The sequence below is a fragment of the Arachis hypogaea genome, chromosome 19, assembly GCF_003086295.3.
Source record: "Arachis hypogaea cultivar Tifrunner chromosome 19, arahy.Tifrunner.gnm2.J5K5, whole genome shotgun sequence".
NCBI lineage: Eukaryota > Viridiplantae > Streptophyta > Magnoliopsida > Fabales > Fabaceae > Arachis > Arachis hypogaea.
Window position 1 is genome coordinate 87,080,405 of NC_092054.1, and position 19,420 is coordinate 87,099,824.

Below are 19,420 nucleotides of genomic sequence, written 5' to 3' on the forward strand. Positions count from 1 at the left end.
ATCTGGAGTGTTTGCTTATAGAAGGATGCCATTTGGGCTATGTAATGCGCCTGCAACCTTCCAGAGATGCATGCTCTCTATTTTCTCTGATATGGTGGAAAAATTTCTAGAAGTCTTTATGGATGACTTCTCAGTATATGGAGACTCATTCAGCTCCTGTCTTGATCACCTGAAACTTGTTCTGAAAAGATGCCAAGAGACCAACCTAGTTTTAAACTGGGAAAAATGTCACTTCATGGTGACTGAGGGGATTGTCCTTGGGCATAAAATCTCAAACAAGGGAATAGAGGTAGATCAAGCAAAAATAGAGGTAATTGAAAAATTACCACCACCTGCCAATGTTAAGGCAATCAGAAGCTTTCTGGGGCATGCAGGATTCTATAGGAGGTTTATAAAGGATTTTTCAAAAATCGTAAAACCTCTGAGCAATCTGCTAGCTGCTGACACGCCATTTGTGTTTGACACAGAGTGCCTGCAGGCGTTTGAAATGCTGAAAGCTAAGCTGGTTACAACACCAGTCATTTCTGCACCAGACTGGACATTACCATTTGAGCTAATGTGTGATGCCAGTGATCATGCCATTGGTGCAGTATTGGGACAGAGGCATGACAAGCTTCTGCATGTCATTTATTATGCCAGTCGCGTTCTAAATGATGCCCAGAAAAATTACACAACCACAGAAAAAGAATTACTTGCAGTGGTTTACGCCATTGACAAGTTCAGATCATACTTAGTAGGATCAAAAGTGATTGTGTACACTGACCATGCTGCTCTTAAATATCTACTCACAAAGCAGGATTCAAAACCCAGGCTCATCAGATGGGTATTGCTTCTGCAAGAGTTTGATATAGAAATAAGAGACAGAAAAGGGACAGAGAACCAAGTGGCTGATCATCTGTCCCGGATAGAGCCAGTGGAAGGGACGTCCCTCCCCTTTCTTGAGATCTCTGAGACGTTTCCTGATGAGCATTTATTTGCCATTTAGGAAGCACCATGGTTTGCCGATATTGCAAACTATAAAGCTGCAAGGTTCATACCCAAGGAATACAACAGGATACAAAAGAAGAAATTAATTACTGATGCAAAGTACTACTTGTGGGATGAACCTTATCTCTTTAAGAGATGTGCAAACGGAATTATCCGTAGGTGTGTGACTAGAGAAGAAGCACAAAGGATCCTGTGGCATTGCCACGGATCTCAATATGGAGACCATTTCGGAGGTGAGCGAACAGCCACCAAGGTCCTCCAATGTGGCTTCTATTGGCCCACACTCTATAAAGATTCCCGAGAGTTTGTACGTAACTGTGACAGTTTCCAAAGAGCTGGTAATCTGCCTCATGGTTACGCCATGCCTCAACAGGGAATCTTGAAAATTGAGTTGTTTGACGTATGGGGAATTGACTTCATGGGACCTTTCCAACCGTCATACTCAAACACTTATATTCTGGTAGTAGTTGACTATGTATCAAAATGGGTTGAGGCCATTGCCACACCCACCAATGATACTAAAACAGTGCTAAAGTTCCTCCAGAAACATATCTTTAGCAGGTTTGGTGTCCCTAGAGTACTAATCAGTGATGGGGGCACTGATGTGCGGAAAACGATCCGACACAAAACTCACCGGCAAGTGCACCGGGTCGCATCAAGTAATAAAACTCACGGGAGTGAGGTCGATCCCACAGGGATTGATGGATCAAGCAACTTTAGTGGATGATTAGTTTAGTCAAGCTAACATTGAAGTGAGATTGGGTGAAACTTAAAGCAACAGAATATAAATAACAAGGAATTATAAAGTGCAGAAAGTAAATTGCATTGAAACTTAAATTGCAAGAAAAGTAAATTGGAAAAATCTTAAATGACAAGAAAAGTAAATTGCATCAAATGTAAAGGGAATTGGGTGCAGAGAAATTAAAGAAAGCAAACAAGGAAGTGTAAATAGCAATCAAACAGAGAAGTAAAAGATGTAGCAGTTTCAACAGATTTGGAAAATCACTTGAAAAATCAAAACAGAAAGCAACTTGGCTCAATTGCAAAATCTGAATGAGAGGTTGAAGATCTCAGGGGTTGGATGAGACTAGAGACCAAGTCTAGATCTCAATTCCTTCCTTGATCCAACAGAGAATAATTGCAGAAGAAAATAGAGAGGAAAGCAGTAAAGAGAGTTTTGATTCAAATCACAATTCCTTCAAATTATGCAGCAAGTAAACAGAGAGAAATCTCAGAGGGAGAATGAAACAGAACACCTTCAATTCTCCACCCAAGACTTAAAAACAAAGAAAAGAAAACTAAAGAGAGAGAGCTATGTATTCCTAATGCTCCCTAGTGGAGCTCCCCCCCCCCCCCAAATAAAATGAAACAGATACCTATTTATAGGCATTTTTATAAAATAAAAATGAAATTCAAAACAAATTACAATTAAAATGAAATTTCTATTCTAACTATATCTTGTGCCTTTGAGTGGTGTCAATTGGGCCCTTACTCTTGATGGAATTGGGTTGATAGAGGCCTTGGTTGATTGCTCTTGGAGTTGGAGAGAGAACCAATGTGAACCGGGTTGTGAATCTTAAAAGTTTGAGTAAAAGTTTGAGTAAAAGTTTGAGGCAAACTTTTACTCAAACTTTTTATACCAGCTGCCCTTATTTGCTACTACCAACGTTTGGGCTAAAGTTTGAGGTCAAACTTTTAGCCAAACGTTGGGCCTTCTTGCATGCATGTTGGGGTACTACTTTGTCTGCTTGTCAACGTTGCAAATTTCATGCCCACTATAGACTATTATATATGGTTAGAAAGCTCTGAATGTCAGCTTTCTAACCCAATTAGAATCACCTCAATTGGACATCTACAACTCAGGTTATGCTCATTTGAAGAGGACAAGGTCGCTGGCCTTGGTGTGCAGCGTTTGAGGTAAAGTTTGCCTCAAACGTGGTCGAAAACGCCAGTTCTGGAGGCTCAAACATATTGTCCACCCCATACTATTATACATTGTTGGAAAGCCCTGAATGTCTACTTAACAATGCCTTTCGAAGCGCATCAATTGGAGCTCCACAGCTCGAGTTATACTCCGTCGAAGGTGCAGAGGTCAGTTGGCCTTACTGCAGGTTGCCACCATGTTCGTTTATGCACATTGCGGGGCAGTTTTCTTCCTCAATTTTAGTGTCCACCATGCAGTGCCATATATGCTTGGAAAGCTCTTGATTCCTACTTTCCATTGCTTTTGGAATCACCTCATTTGGAGCTCTGTAGCTCAAGTTATTCTTGTTGGAAGTATACCCCTTCAGGCTGTGAGGTGTGTGGCGCCAACGTTTGCCAAAAAGCTTGAGGCAAACGTTGGCGCAAGCTTTTGCTCCCTCCAGGGTGTAGTCAAGCTCCTCCAAAAGTTTGAGCTAAAGTTTGAGGCAAACTTTAGCTCAAGCTTTTTTGTCCTCTTTTGCTCTTTGTTTTGAGCCACGCTTTTCTTCCTTTGGGCCACGCTTCTCTTACTTGATTTGGTCATGGGTCACGCTTTTAGAAGCGTGGCCTAAGCCTCCAAAGTGTGCTCCAACTTCAAAGTGTGCCCAAAATTCCTCTTTTCTTCTTTTTAGCTTATTTTGTGCCCTTTTTGCTTCTTTTTCTTCTTATTTCCTACAAAGTTTATCAAATCAAAAGATCAAAGAAATATACCATTTAAGCACCAAAGAATGCAATATTTAAGCACTAATCATAAATTTCTTGTATGAAAAAGCATAGAAAAACATGACATGATGACATGTCATCAGGAACTCACTTCTGCAATAAACAGCTTTACTCTGCCATGGTTCGGTATGGAATTTGCCACAAGGTGGCCACTCCATATCATCCACAAACCAATGGGCAAGCTGAAGTCTCTAACAGAGAATTAAAGAGAATCCTGGAACGGACAGTAAATACCCATAGAAAGGATTGGGCACGGAGCTTGGATGATGCTCTGTGGGCTTACAGGACAGCATTCAAGACCCCTATAGGGACCTCTCCATACCAACTCGTGTATGGTAAGGCATGTCACCTGCCCGTGGAACTGGAACATAAGGCCTACTGGGCAACCAGATTCCTAAACTTTGATGCCAAATTAGCAGGAGAAAAATGATTGCTCCAGCTAAATGAGCTAGAGGAATTCAGATTCACAGCTTTCGAAAATGCCAAGCTTTATAAAGAAAAATAAAAAAAATGGCATGACAGAAAGCTGTCATCTAGAATCTTTGAACCAGGACAGAAGGTCCTGTTGTTTAACTCTAGACTCAGGCTATTCCCCGGGAAACTGAAATCCCGGTGGAGGGGACCATACGTGATTACAAGTGTATCACCATATGGTTATGTGGAGCTTCAAGATATTGATTCTGATAAGAAGTTCATTGTCAATGGACAGAGAATCAAGCACTATCTTGAAGGCAACATTGAGCAAGAATGCCCAAGGCTGAAGCTAGATTAAAAGCTCAGTAAGGTCCAGCTAAAGACAATAAAGAAGCGCTTGCTGGGAGGCAACCCAGCCATGGGGCAACAATCCTCTAAGCATTTTGCCCTATTTCTTTTATTTGTTATTTTTATTTATATAAAGTTCACTGACACTAAGGTGAGGAATCATTTACAGAAGACCTCGGCACACAAAACAGAGAAAAAGAGCTCACTGGCAAGAAAACGCCAGTAAAAGTGTATTTTGGGCGTTCAACGCCCAAAATGGGCATCCGCTGGGCGTTAAACGCCAGTAATGGTAGCAATCTGGGCGTTCAACACCAGAAACGGGCACCCACTGGGCGTTGAACGCCAGTAATGGCAGCAGCTGGGCGTCGAACGCCCAGGAGAGCAGTATTTGGGCGCTGAACGCCCAAAACAGGCAGTGTTTGGGCGTTCAAACGCCAGGATAGCAAGGAGGAGCCAAATTCATTTTTCCACATGTATTTCCATTCTAATTTCAAATTTTATGTTTTAATGCATGATGTTTACATGAACATGTTAAGAACCCTGATTTCTAAAATCCTTAATTTCTAAAAATCCCTCTTTCCAAATTCAATCCAACTCTTTTCAAATCTTTTCTGAAAACAAATCTATCTTTTTCACTCTAAAATCTTTTCAACTAATCCATATCTTTTTCAAATCTCCATATTACCTTTTACAAAATTCAGATTTATCTTTTTCAAAAATCTATCATATCTCTTCAAAATTAAACTATATCTTCTATCTTATCTTTTTCAACTCAATCTTTTTATCTTATCTTTTCCAATTTTTCGAAAACCCACCCCCTTATCCCTTTAAATTTGGGTTCGGCCTCCCTCCTCCTCCATCAACAATTGCACCTAGCTCTCCTTCTATCCCTCTCCTTTCTTTTCTTTTGCTTGAGGACAAGCAAACCTCTAAGTTTGGTGTGTTTATCCGAGATCACTAAGATCATGGCTCCTAAAGGAAAACAACCCACTCCAAGAGGCAAGAAAGAGAGCGTTCCAAAACCACTTTGGAATCAAGGGAAGTTCTTATCTAAAGAACATTCAGACCATTATCTTAAAATAATGGGTCTGAGATCAGTGATCCCGGAAGTTAGATTCGATCTGAAAGAAGATGAATATCTGGAGATCCAGGAGCAAATTCGAATCAGGAACTGGGAAGTCCTAGCTAATCCTGAAACGAAAGTGGAAAGGAACATGGTCCAGGATTTCTATGCTAATATGTGGCAAACTGACAAGCAGAAACTATCTGGAACTGCCTTCTATGACTATCGGACCGTGGTCAGAGGAAAGATTGTTCATACCCACCCTGACAGAATCAGGGAGATCTTAAAGCTACCTTAGCTAAAGGATGATCCAGACTCCTTCAACAGGAGGATGACGAGAGCAGACTTTGACCTGGATAAGATTCTAGAGGACATATGTATCCTTGGAGCCAGGTGGACCACCAACACAAAGGGTGTCCCAATTCAACTCAAGAGAGAGGATCTCAAACCAGTCGCCAGAGGATGGCTAGACTTCATTGGGCATTCTCTGTTGCCTACTAGCAACCGTTCTGAAGTCACAGTTAAAAGAGCAGTGATGATCCATTGCATCATGATAGGAAAGGAAGTGGAGGTTCATCAACTGATTTCAGCTAAACTCTACAAAATTGCTAACAAAAATTCTAAAGAGGCCAAGTTGGCTTATCCAAGCATGATTTCTCTACTCTGCAAGGACGCTGGAGTAAGAATGGGAATAACTGAGTATATCTCAATTGAGAAGCCAATCACCAAAGCATCAATGGAAAAACAACAAGCACAGGATGATCCCATCAAGAAGAGAGCACAGGAATTCCTCCCAGAGATCCCTCAATCTGAATACTGGGAGTATCTTGAGACGTCTGTTACTAAGATACGGGAAGCTATGGAGCAAATAATAAAAGAATAGAAGGAACACAGTCAAATGCTGACCTATATGTTTAAAGAACAAGAGGAGCAAGGGCGTGACTTAAGAGAATTGAAGCGCCAAAAGTCTTCTCTTGCAGGACCAAGCACCCCAAGAATCAGAGGAACCCTCGTTCCCCCAGAATAAAGGTTGTTAATTTCCAATTCCTGCCTTAACTCTGTGACAGTGTCCTTATAGAAGTTTACCTTAGGAGTCATATAGTAGTAATTAGTATCTATTTTGATTTTATCTCCAATTAAGCTATAGTTTATTTTTCTCATCATCAGCAAACATGAATAAAGTAGTAGATCTTTTGAATAAGAGGCAATAAAATTTCGAGTTTTAATAAGAGAAATTCTAATTAGTTAAATGTGGTGGCAATGCTTTCTGTCTTCTAAATGAATGCTTGAACAGTGCATATGTCTTTTGAATTTGTTGTTTAAGACTGTTAAATATGTTGGCTCTTGAAAGAATGATGAACATGAGACATGTTATTGATAATCTGAAAAAGCATAAAAATGATTCTTGAAGCAAGAAAAAGCAGCAAAGAACAAAGCTTGCGAAAAAAAAAAGAAAAAGCAAGCAGAAAAAGCCAAAAGCTCTTAAAACCAAAAGGCAAGGGCAAATAAAAAGGATCCCAAGGCTTTGAGGATCAGTGGATAGGAGGGCCTAAAGGAATAAAATCCTGGTCTAAGCGGCTAAACCAAGCTGTCCCTAACCATGTGCTTGTGGCGTGAAGGTATCAAGTGAAAACTTGAGACTGAGCGGTTAAAGTCATGGTCCAAGGCAAAAAGAAGAGTGTGCTTAAGAACTCTGGACACCTCTAATTGGGGACTTTAGTAAAGCTGAGTCACAATCTAAAAGGTTCACCCAATTATGTGTCTGTGGCATTTATGTATCCTGTGGTAATACTGGAAAACAAAGTGCTTAGGGCCACGGCCAAGACTCATAAAATAGCTGTGTTCAAGAATCATCATACTGAAATAGGAGAATCAATAACACTATCTGAATTCTAAGTTCCTATAGATGCCAATCACTCTGAGCTTCAATGGATAAAGTGAGATGCCAAAACTGTTCAGAAGCAAAAAGCTACTAGTCCCGCTCATCTAATTAGAATCTGAGCTTCACTCAAAAAGTCTGAGATATTATTGCTTCTCAACCTATTAGTCTTCTATTTTATTTGTCTAGTTGCTGGAGGACAAGCAACAGTTTAAGTTTGGTGTTGTGATGAGCGGATATTTTATACGCTTTTTGGGGTTAATTTCATATAGTTTTGAGTATGTTCTAGTTAGTTTTTAGTCTATTTTCATTAGTTTTTAGGAAAAATTCATATTTCTAGACTTTACTATGAGTTGTGTGTTTTTCTGTAATTTCAGGTATTTTTCTGGCTGAAATTGAAGGAGCTGAGCAAAAATCTGATTCAGGCTGAGAAAGGGCTGCTGATGCTGTTAGAGTCTGACCTCCCTGCACTCAAAGTGGATTTTCTGGAGCTACAGAACTCGAAATGGCATGCTTCCAATTGCGTTGGAAAGTAGACATCCAGGGCTTTCCATAAATATATAATAATCCATACTTTGCACAAGGATAGATGACGTAAATTGGCGTTCAACGCCAGTTCTCTGCCCAATTCTGGCGTCCAGCACCAGAAAAGGATCAAAAGCTGGAGTTGAACGCCCAAACTGGCACAAAAACTGGCGTTCAACTCCACAAATGGCCTCTGCACGTGAATTGCTTAAATCTCAGCCCAGCACACACCAAGTGGGCCCCAGAAGTGGATCTCTGCATCATCCATCATAGTTTACTCATTTTTTGTAAACCTAGGCTACTAGTTTAGTATTTAAACAACTTTTAGAGACTTATTTTGCATCTGATGACATTTTTAGATCTGAACTCTGTACTCTTTGACGGCATGAGTTTCTAAACTCCATTGTTGGGGGTGAGGAGCTCTGCTGTGTCTCGATGAAGTAATGCAAGTATTTCTGTTTTCCATTCAAACACGCTTGTTCCTATCTAAGATGTTCATTCGCGCTTAACTGTGATGAAGGTGATGATCCGTGACATTCATCACCTTCCTCAAACCATGAACGTGTATCTGACAACCACCTCTGTTCTATATCTGATTGAATGAGTGTCTCTTAGATTCCTTAATCAGAATCTCCGTGGTATAAGCTAGAACCGATGGCGGCATTCATGAGAATCCGGAAAGTCTAAACCTTGTCTATGGTATTCCGAGTAGGATTCAATGATCGAATGACCTTGACGAGCTTCAAACTCGCGAGTGCTGGGCGTTAGTGACAGACACAAAAGGATGAAGAATCCTATTCCAGTATGATCGAGAACCGATAGATGATTAGCCGTGCTGTGACAGAGCATGTGAGCATATTCTTCACTGAGAGGATGGGATGTAGCCATTGACGACGGTGACCCCCTACATACAGCTTGCCATAGGAGGACGTGCGTGCGCGAATTAGAAGACATAGGAAAGCAGAGATTCAGAAGACAAAGCATCTCCAAAACTCCAACATATTCTCCATTACTGCATAACAAGTAACCTTTAATTTATGCTCTCTTGGTTATTCGCAATTCAACTGATAAACATATTTGACTTCCTCACTAAGATTTACAAGATAACCATAGATTGCTTCAAACCAACAATCTCCGTGGGATTCGACCCTTACTCACGTAAGGTATTACTTGGACGACCCAGTGCACTTGCTGGTTAGTGGTACGAGTTGGGAAAAGTGTGATTCACAATTCGTGCACCAATTAGATTGGGGGTTGGATGGATATCGGGACATGTAATCCTTCCAATACTTTGATCTATAAATTTGTGTGATATAATCAGTGACCAAACTTCATCTCTTCCCATTAGCAATTAAATCAAGACATTGGGTAATTGTTCAAGCTTAGAGAGATTGGTGAGCCAAGACATTGGGATCCAATCACCTAAGATTGCCAAGCAAAGTCAATGAATGCATTGATTGAGGAAGAGATGAAAATGATTTGACCTGGAGAATTCAATATCTCCTAAAACCCAATGAATCCCCTCATTCTGATCTTACCCATTCTTTTACATTCTGCTATTTAATTTGATGCTCAATCCCCATTCCCATTTAATTTCTTGCAATTTAAGTTTCGACACTTTAATTTCCTGAATTCTACTTTCTGCTCTCTAGTTTCTGCAATTTAAATTCTGTCATTTATATTTCTTGCTCTTTAAGTTTCCCATGAATTTACATTTTGCAATAATTCAATTCTGATTCAGTTCAACTAGAACACTCCTTCAATTAAAATTGCTCAACCAATCAATCCCTGTGGGATTTGACCTCACTCTATTGTGAGTTTTTACTTGACAATAATCTGGTGCACTTGCCGGTGGAAATTTGTTGAGAGACAAGTTTTCGTGTATCACTAGGCATTGAACGCCCTACCATGCTGCCATTCTAGCGCTGAACGCCAGTGAGCAACTCCTCATTGGGTGTTCAATGCCCACCGACCCAGGAAAGCTGGCGTTGAATGCCAGCAAGGACATCCATGCTGGGCGTTCAATGCCTAGAACGCTAGAGGGACTGGCGTTCAGGGTGGACAGCAAGGGCGTTCAACACCAAATAAGTTGACAGAGCTTGCGTTGAACGCGAGTGAAATCAAACCCCTTGAGAGCTTAAAGCCCACTCAAGAACCCTCTATCTCAGAGCCAAAGGAAATCATAAAGACCAGTGAGGTTCCTTTGAATGCACTTCTGCAGTGTATAAGTTTTGATGACTACTCATCCTCAGGTGAGGATGAAGACACTAAGGAAGAGCAAGTTGCTCGGTACCTAGGAGCTCTCATGAAGCTGAATACCAAACTGTTTGGTACAAAGCCTTTGGAGGAAGAACCTTCATTGCTTTCCAAAGACCTTAATGCTTTGGTTCAGCAGAAGCTACCTCAGAAGCCTCCAGATCCTGGACGCTTTCTGATTCCTTGCACCATAGGCACCATGACCTTTGAGAAGGCTCTGTGTGCCCTAGGGTCAAGTATAGTAATGGAGAAGCTGGGAATCCAAGAGGAAACAAGGATTACCTTGTATAAGGACTGGATGGTATTCAAGGTTATTGACATTCCATTACCCCCTGACAAGGGAGGCACTTGCATAAAGGATTAAGCATCCAAGCCTCCTCCCTTGGATGGAACTAATTCAATCCCTCCTAAGACCAAACGTAAGTTTGGTGTCGCATGTACACTATCCACAAAGGAGGAAGGCGCCAAAAGGAAGATACCTTGGGGTTGGAAAAACAAGAATATCCCTACTGAGAGCTTTTCACCATGGAAGAGGAAAGGGACAAAAAGGGACCCCAGCATACTACTGTAAGCCCAACCCTGCCTCAGGCAGTGTGATAAATCCCAATTTTTTGGTTTATTTTATGCTTATTTTAGGGGATTTTATCACCTTTTCCCACATTTATTCAATGAAGTAGCATGGTTTTGTAATTCTCCCTTAAATTATTCTTAAGTGTAAAAACTTGCTTTTTAGGCCCAAAAACTGGTGATTTTAATTCACCTTAATTACATTCGATGCATTGACGTGTTTGTTGAGTGATTTCAAGTTCATAAGGCAAGTATTGGATGGAAGAAATGAAGAGAAAAGCATGCAAAAGGGAGAGTTCATGAAGAAATGAGCTTTTGAAGAATTGAGGGCCACGCGTACGCGTCATGCACGCGTACGCGTGCATTAGAGATTTTGCAAGCGACACGCACGCGCCCTGCACGCTTACGCGTGGATATGAGTTTTTGCCATCGACGGGCACGCGTCACCCACGCGTACGCGTGATGCTTGGCACGTGACCCACTTAAAGTGAAATCGCTGGGGGCGATTTCTGAGCTTCCAAGGCCCAATTCCAACTCGTTTCTGATGGTATTTGATGCTGAATTGAAGATTGAGCAAAGGGGGAGCAATTGTTTGGAGTTTTTGCATCATGTAGCTTAGTTTCTAGAGAGAGAAGCTCCCTCTTCTCTCTAGAATTAGGGTTCTTAAGCTTATTTCCATCTTAGATCTAGGTTTTGATTATTGTTCTAATCTTGTTTTCTTTGGTAGCGTTTGTTTTGAGGTACTGAGACAGAGACTGAGAGACTGAGACTCAGTATCGTGTTTGTTAGTTCAGACACTGGTACTAAAATTTCTGTCTCTGTCTCTAAAATTTCAGTATTTCAGTACCTCCAAAAAGTAGGGACACAGGGGACTGAAATTTTTAGAGATGGAGACTGAAACTTTAATAACATTTTATACCTAAAATACTAATATTTCAATTAATTAATTCCAATTTTACCCTATGTGCAAATTAAATTAGAGTTTCATTCTTGTTTCAACTCTTGTCTCCCATTTTGCACCAAACAGAATACTGAGATTTATTTCAATCCCTGTCTCTTAGTCTCTGTCTCTCAGTCTCAGTCTTTTCGTCTCTGTCTCTCCACCAAACGCTACCTTTAGAATTTCATGCTTCTACACTTTGATTCTCTTAGTTTTCTTGTTAATCTCCCCTTTCATGCCTTTTTGTTTAGGATTGATGTACAGTTGTTGGATTTGAATTTTCTACTAATGCAATTGATGTTTGATGTTCTTTTATTGATGATTTGAGCTGTGAATTTACTTTCCTTGCAATTGGTAGTTGTTAAATTTTATTCTTCCTTGCAATTTATTATGCTTTCCTTGTATGCCTTCCAAGTGTTTGACAAAATGCTTGGAAGGATGTTATAGTAGATTTTGAGCATTCTTGACTTGGGAAGAGTAATTAGGCAATCTTGAGTCATGAACAACCGATTTAGATTGGTGATCTAGAGTTGTTAGTTAATATTATTTCCATTGACTCTAATCTCTTGCTAATTCAATTAGTGAGTTGATTAGGATTTTTGGATTGAGATTAACTAGTCTTGTTTGACTTTCTCTCATGTGAAGATAACATTATACCTTGTTCCGTTGTTAGAGATGACGAAATAGGATAAATTCTTGTTAATTATTGTTATTGTATGACTAGGATAGAAAGCCTATGTTCTCAATCTTTGCCATGAATGTCTCTCTTTATTACTTGCTTCCTTTAGACACTTGCTCGATTTACTCTTCTTGTCATTTAATTTCTTGCTCCTTTTATCAATAAAAACCCCCTCACACCTTCATAGCCAATAATTGACTACTTCATTACAATTCCTTGTGAGACGACCCGGAGTTTAAATACTTCGGTTAATTCTTATTAGGGTTTTGTACTTGTGATAAAACCAAACCAATATTTTTGTATGTGAGGATTCTTTGTTGGTTTGGAACTATACTTGCAACGAGATTTCATTTATGAAATTCCATATCAACTAAGGTTCTCACATCACAGTGAACAAAATCCTATCTCTTGAGTGTATTACGCTACTCCATCAGAGCACACGAAGGAAGCTCCCAGTAAGGAGTGAGGATTTATTCCTCTATGACTATCTTCCTTCTTGAAAGGAGTTGTCCGTCAAGCTAATGACATTAAAGAAGCGCTTGTTGGGAGGCAACCCAACCTTACTCAACCATGTTTATTTTCTTTCATTTCGTTTTTATTTTAGTTGTTAGAGTTATGATCATATGCACTAGTCAAGAGACGGAATTCACAGCAGTGAAAACAGAACACTCCGAAAAGAGTGTTAAAGTTGAACGCCAGCCAGGGTGTCCCTGCTGGGCGTTCAACACCCCAAGAGGGGAGCATTGCTGGTGTTGAACACTAGCCAAGGAGCAGCCCCTGGGCGTTCAAATGCCAGTACAGAGAAACAGAGAATTTGAATTCTCTAGCCTCTCAGGACCAAGAGGTCCCATAGAAGCTCCACCTATCCCACCTTCTTCTTCCCTATTGATCATATTTACTCGAGGACGAGCAAAACTCTTAAGTTTGGTGTTGCAAAAGCTTTGCTTTGTGATTTCTACCACTCTTAAATATAGAGAAAAGGATGGAGCAAACTAGAGAGCATGAACATAAACTTGTGTAGCTGGTGCAGAATTTATAACCACAAACTAACCGACAAGTACACCGGGTCGTACCAAGTAATACCTCAGGTGAGTGAGGGTCGATCCCATGAGGATTGATGGATCAAGCAACAATGGTTAAGTGATTGGCTTAGTCAGACAAATAGAAAATGGTGTTTTGAGTTCAAATGCATTAAACAGTAAATTCAGAATATCAAAAAACAAGCAGTAAACAAGTTATGAATAATATATGGAGAAACAGTTAAGGATTCAGAGTTATCTATTTTCCGGATTGACTTTTCTTACTAACTATTTTAATCATGCCAGATTTAATTCATGGCAAACTATATGTGACTAAACCCTAATTCCTTAGACCTTTTTAGTCTCCTCTAACTCTCATTAACCGCCAATTCCTTGGTCACTTAATTCCAATTAGAGGGTGAAGTTATATGCCACAGAAATCTTAATTACCCAAATATAAGAGGATTATATGTCATGTATCCCATTAAGTCCAGATAATTAGAAATTTAGGAGAATATGTTTTCAAGCTGTTGTTCAAGTAAAGGGCTTTTCCAAGTTATACAAGAACTCAATTAGAAAGAGGGTCATACTTCCGTTCCACCTGAATTCATAAGATAAAGAACCAAAACAATTCTTGAATTATAAATCAGTACATGAATTAAAATATAAAAATAATAGTATCAATCCATACAATAGACAGAGCTCCTAACCTTAACAATGGAGGTTTAGTTGCTCATGTTTCAGAGAGAAAATAAGGATTCTGAAAAACTGTAAAGTGCGGAATCAGGTTGAAGAGAAGAGAAGAGATTCCCGAAGGGCTGATTCTTTTTCCTTTTATATCTAATCCTAATTAATGTAAAAATATAATTCCTAAACTAAATAATATCTTTTCCTAATTATAAATAAAATAAAAGTTTAAATCAAAATTATTTTAAATTTATTCGTGCAGCTTTGGATGAATTGGGGACCACTTGATTCATTAAGGTCCACGCTAAACTTGGAAATTCTCAAGTTTAGCGTGGATGAGACAGTGTTGCAAACTTTGTTTTCCTTGAAGCCACGCTAAACTTGAGAATTTCCACATTCAGCGTGGAGTAATGCGTGCAGCTTCCTTGATGCGTTGGGCTCCACGCTGAACTTGAAAAAGCTCAAGTCCAACATGGAGAAGGCCGTGTGGAATGGAAAAAAAAAGGGTATACTATTATATATCCTTGGAAAGATCTGGAAGTTAGCTTTCTAATGCCACTAGAATCAGATCAATTGGACCTCAGTAACTCACGTTATTTATGTTTGAGTGAAAGGAGGTCGGGGTTGACAGCATCATTCGCTTTCTTCCTTTTCTGCTACAAAACTCCGTCAAATCCATCCGAATGCTACCTGAAATAAACAGAAATTGCAAACAACTCAAAGTAGCATTCATAGTTGCTAAAAGATATTTAAATCTTGATTAAACTCCATAATTTGAATGCAAATTCACTAGGAAAATATAGAGAAGATGCTCACGCATCACAACACCAAACTTGAATTATTGCTTGTCCTCAAGAAAGCAAAACTAATATAGGCCTAGGATATGAATTTGCATGAGAGTTAGAGTTCAATTAAGCTCATGTCTCTTCTTAAAGTAGGGTTTACAACTACAATCCCGAATAGGTTTGGCATCTCACTATCCTTTAAATCAGAAGAATGTTACTGTCATTCGGAATTAGAATCCGGATAATATTATGAATTCTCTAATATTTTATGCTTCAGTTTAATCCTTGAACACAACAAATTTCCTTTAATTCTCTTTTCTTGGGTGCTTTGCACCCTGAGCCTAGCCGTGTCTTTAAATATTTTGTCTCAAGCTTTACTTGACACAAAAACACCACAAGCAATTAACTGGGGAACTCTCTTTAAGTTCTGATTTTTCTTTCAGTTACTCCCAGACAGTAGTGCTCAAAGCCTTGGGCATACTCTGCTAAATGCACTTGATCTTGACTCTTAGTGCTCTATCTCAAGGATTACTTGACACAATTATACCACAAGCATATGACTAGGAAAACAACTCTTTGAGCTTTTAATCATGTCAGACCTCCCTAGTCATTGATGCTCAGAGCCTTGGACCTTGCTCTTATTTTTCTTTTGTTGTTTCTTTTGCTTTAAGGATTAAGCTTTTGTTTACTTCAGAGAATTCATAATAGTTCTCTAAATTCCTGTTCCTTATACATCAACATCCTTTGATTCAAATTCAAATATGTACTATTCATGTCATGCATTCAGAATCACAAATAATACCACCATATTTAAGTAAATAAGATTACTTTTAAATATAAACTCAATTTCTCATGCAATGCATCACTTCTTTTTCTTTTGAATTCAAGCTCAGTGAGCAATACATGAGATAATTATTTTTTAACTAAAAGCAAATTACAGAATGAAACTAAATCTAAGAACTGAAAGTACTAAAGATCATGCAGGCAATCAAAGCAATAGAAAATAGAAGACAACAAAATAAGAACGAAAGAGAAATAGAATGAAAGGAACTCAACCACCTCAGTTATGCTAGTGGCCATCTCATTCCTCTATGAAGAACATTCATCTCCCTTTGGTGCTATTAAAATAAACAGAAAAGGCCAAAAGCGAAGTGATAACACCAAACTTAAAAGTTTGCTTGTCCTCAAGCAAAGAAAATCTAAAAATAGGGTGTCAAAAATTCTTCTTAATTGCTCCTATTCCTATTCTAATCATTCTGCATGACCAAAACACATGTAAAACAAGAAAAATTCTAAAAAAATAGATAAAGTAATTTAAAACCAAAACTAAAATAAATATAATGCTAAAATCAAAATAACTATAAAATTAAAACCAAAGCAACTGCAAAATCAATGATACTAGTAGTTGGGCTGCCTCCCAATAAGCGCTTCTTTAATGTCACTAGCTTGACACTTGATTGTTGAATTTTCTTCCTCTTCTTCCAGTTGGTTAAAAGAAATGACTCCAAGGGGGGGAGGTGAAGATTAGTGCCCCCTGATATAAAGTCCTCCTAACAAGCTTTCTTTTATTGTGATTAGCTTGATTCACTTTGCTTGTTGCGGTAGAGGTTGGATTATTTTTTGCTGACCTTTTCTTCTTCATATATATTTTCTTCTATTTCTTGGTCACAATTCCCTTTTCAGTGCTTTCCTTGGTTGCCTTCACTTCTTTGATTTCAAAATTTGGGTGTTGTGTGATGGTTGGAATGTACCCTTCATCAAGAATTTCTTGAATTGGTGGTTCAATAAACTCACCTTCTATGCCACTTTCTGCTTCATTAGGACCAAGGAAAGCATATTTAAGTGTTGGGGGGAGAAGACTTCAATTCAAATGTGGGTAGTGCATTCATATTTTTCTTCTCAGGAGCTTGCATGCATAGAATTATAGGGACTTGTATGGCTTCCTCCGAAATTATTGGAATGTGCACGCATGGAGTGTGCATGGCTTCCTCCTTTGTTTGTGTATCATCCTCCTTTATTTGTGCATCTTCCTCCTTTGTTTTTGCATCTTCCTCTTCTTCCATGTGTGAGGGTGGAAAATTCTCTAATTCACTAAAGTATGAACTCCTTTGATTGATTCCCTCACTTTCTTCCATAGGATCTTGCATTATATCTCTTGGGAAGGAATTTGCTTGTTCCTCTTCCTGGGACTTGATAATCAACTGCACATATTTCTCTACATTTTTGACACTCGTCCTTATATCATGTATGAATTCTTTATTGAGAAGCTCAAGAGCTGATGGTTCTTGATATGAATAAGGAGATGGTGGCTCTTGATATGAATAAAAAGAGGAGGATGGTTCTTGGTATGAGTAGGGAGATGTTGGCTCTTGGTATGAATAAGAAGGAGGTGATGGTTCTTGATAAGAGTAAAAAGATGATGGTTCTTGGTAAGAATAGGGAGATCGTGGTTCTTGATATAAATATGGAGATGGTGGTTCTTGATGGATAGGATATGGGACATTGAAATCTTTTTGCTCTTGACCTTGCCAACCAAAATCCGGGTAGTTATTCCATCCACAATAATATGAATCACTCCTTGGGTGTGAGTAGTAACCCATGTGATCTCTCTCCATTATTTTTCTTAGCATAAAACACCAAATAGAATTAAACGCACCATGTGGTAAACAGGCAAGTAAAGAAGAAAGAAGATAAAGAAAAATAAAAATAATAAAAAATAAAAATAAAGTAAAATATAAAAGAAAACAAAAATAAAAGAAAAATAATATAAAGAAAATAAACTGAATAATTAAGAAAATAAAACAACTAATAAGCAAAAAGGAGTGTAAAATTTAAACTCAATAAATAAAATACTAGGAAGAATAAAACAACTAAGGGGACACCAAACTTAATTTCAGAAATTAGGAGAAAAAAAATTAAATAAAATAAATCTAAATATTTTTTTTTAAATTTAAAGAAATAGGTTAAATGAAATTAAAGCAAAAATGCCTAATCTAAGAAATCAAACAACCAGTAGTTGTCAATCACAGTCAATCCCCGGCAACGGCGCCAAAAACTTGGTGCGGAATTTATAACCACAAACTAACCAGCAAGTGCACCGGGTCGTACCAAGTAATACCTCAGGTGAGTGAGGGTCGATCCCACGAGGATTGATGGATCAAGCAACAATGGTTAAGTGATTGGCTTAGTCAGACAAACAGAAAATGGTGTTTTGAGGGTCGATCCCACGAGGATTGATGCATTAAACAGTAAATTCAGAATATTAGAAAGCAAGCAGTAAACAAGTTGTGAATAATATATGGAGTAACAATTAAGGCTTCAGAGTTATCTATTTTCTGGATTGACTTTTCTTACTAACTATTTTAATCATGCAAGATTTAATTCATGGCAAACTATATGTGACTAAACCCTAATTCCTTGGACCTTTTTGGTCTCCTCTAACTCTCATTAATCGCCAATTCCTTGGTCACTTAATTCCAATTAGAGGGTGAAGTTCAATTCTAGTTATATGCCACAGAAATCTTAATTACGCAAATATAAGAGGATTATATGTCACGTATCCCGTTAAGTCTAGATAATTAGAAATTTAGGAGAATATGTTTTCAAGATGTTGTTCAAGTAAAGAGCTTTCCCAAGTTATACAAGAACTCAATTAGAAAGAGGGTCATACTTCCGTTTCACCCAAATTCATAAGATAAAGAACGAAAACAATTCTTGAATTATAAATCAGTACATGAATTAAAATAGAAAAACAATATTATCAATCCATACAATAGACAGAGCTTCTAACCTTAACAATGGAGGTTTAGTTGCTCATGGTTCAGAGAGAAAATAAGGATTCTGAAAAATTGTAAAGTGTGGAATCAGGTTGAAGAGAAGAGAAGAGATTCCCGAAGGGCTGATTCTTTTTCCTTTTATATCTAATCCTAACTAATGTAAAAGTATAATTCCTAAACTAAATAATATCTTTTTCTTATTATAAATAAAATAAAAGTTTAAATCAAACTTATTTTAAATTGATCCGTGCAGCTTTGGACGAATTGGGGACCACTTGATTCATTAAGGTCCATGCTGAACTTGGAAATTCTCAAGTTCAGCGTGGATGAGGCAGTGTTTTAAACTTTGTTTTCCTTGAATCCACGCTGAACTTGAGAATTTCCAAGTTTAGCGTTGAGTAATGCGTGCAGCTTCCTTGATGCGTTGGGCTCCACGTTGAACTTGAAAAAGCTCAAGTTCAGCGTGGAGAAGGCCTTGTAGAATGGAAGAAAAAGGTATACTATTATATATTGTTGGAAAGATCTGGAAGTTAGCTTTCTAATGTCACTAGAATCACGTCAATTGAACCTCTGTAGCTCAAGTTATTCTTATTTGAGTGCAAGGAGGTCGGGGTTGACAGCATCATTCACTTTCTTCCTTTTCTACTACAAAACTCCGTCAAATCCATCCGAATGCTACCTAAAATAAACAGAAATCGCAAACAACTGAAAGTAGCATTCATAGTTGCTAAAAGATATTTAAATCTTGATTAAACTCCACAATTTGAATCCAAATTCACTAGGAAAAGATAGAGAAGATGCTCACGCATC